This window comes from Glandiceps talaboti, chromosome 11, assembly GCF_964340395.1.
Source record: "Glandiceps talaboti chromosome 11, keGlaTala1.1, whole genome shotgun sequence".
NCBI classification, from domain to species: Eukaryota; Metazoa; Hemichordata; class Enteropneusta; family Spengelidae; genus Glandiceps; species Glandiceps talaboti.
Window position 1 is genome coordinate 14,611,763 of NC_135559.1, and position 1,700 is coordinate 14,613,462.

Consider the following 1,700-nt stretch of genomic DNA (forward strand, 5'->3'; position numbering starts at 1 on the left):
ACTTCATTATCTAATTTAGTCACTCACATAAACATACTTCACAAATTAGAACAACGGAAGATTTTCACATGGAATCACATGTATCACCCCATCAACATACTCTGAATGCCAACATGGTCTCTAACTAAATCATAATGATACTGTATATAACTATAGGAACTACACGTAGACTACCATCAACACCAAAAACACAGGAAAGTACAAAACTCACAACTAAATGCTATTTATTCTCACAACTTGAAGGTCAATAACGGTCAGTGACCTTTGACCATGGGAAGCATGAATGGAATATAAAACAAGCATATAATATGCCTAAGTGTCAATAGAATTTTTCAGAATGAGTTTTGGTAAATTTGCTGTAAAATATATGTACGTTTGTTTAATATGTTGTATCATTCAATGCCAATAATACATTAGGATAACCACTGAAACCTTGTACCTCACAAAGGCAAACACACGGTTTGATTCTGTCTCATTGTGTGATTGCTGGCGATATAATATACATAACAAAAGTCACATTGCTCACTGTCTATTGTAAAGTACTAGTCAGGCCTATGGTGGCGATAGTAGTAGGTCAACTTTCTTCAATGAACTAATGTGAAATCCTGTATATAAATAACAGTTTGCAAATGTCATAGTGTATGGTGATATGGTCTATTTAAGTCATACAGCGATTTTGACTATCGTCTCTGTAGGGAAATAATGACTTGTCTCTAGACTAAGTGTGTGAGGAAGTAATGGTGAGAATAATGTATGTATACATTGTATGTGTATGTATGTATGTATGTATGTATGTATGTATGTATGTCTGTATGTATGTATGTATGTATGTGTGTGTGTGTGTGTCTGTCTGTCTGTGTATATGCATGTGTGTGTGTATGTATGTGTGTATGTATGTATGTATGTATGTATGTATGTATGTATGTATGTATGTATGTATGTATGTATGTATGTATGTATGTGTGTGTGTATGTATGTATGTATGTATGTATGTATGTATGTATGTATGTATGTATGTATGTATGTACGTACGTGTGTGTGTGTGTGTGTGTGTGTGTGTGTCTGTCTGTCTGTCTGTCTGTCTGTCTGTCTGTCTGTTTGTTTTTATTGATGTTGCTATTCCATACCTGGTGTTGATTCACTGTCTCTGACTATAAATGTGCCAGCTGGCAGTCCTGGTCGTAGAAGTCTTTTCTCTGCATCCTTGTGTGTAATTTTACCAAAATACCAACTGTAATATAACAAAACCAATCAATTAAAGAACTGACTTAAATGACACACTCAAAACAGCAGTAACTTCAACTATTTTTTTCCATAATTTTTCCTAAAATCACACTTGCTAATGCAATGATGGTCAACTTCGTTCAGTATCTCACAACTTGATAATTAGTTGACAAGCAATTAATTATTGCACTATGTTATGTTGTAGTGTTCTGTATACTATAGAGAAATGAAATAACCCATCATTAGAGTAAATGTATGGATAGACAGTCTGGATGCCAACGTGGTTTCTAAGTGAACTATTATTACACCTTTTTTGTTTATGCCTTGCAACATTTATACTCTTAAGACTTGTGAGTCAACTTTTATCTAAATAAATGTGTGAACAGATAGTTTCCAGGGGATTGCCGCTCATTTGCATTGTCAAAGATACTTCATTTGCACATTGATAACATATTTGCATATTACTTTCATGGATC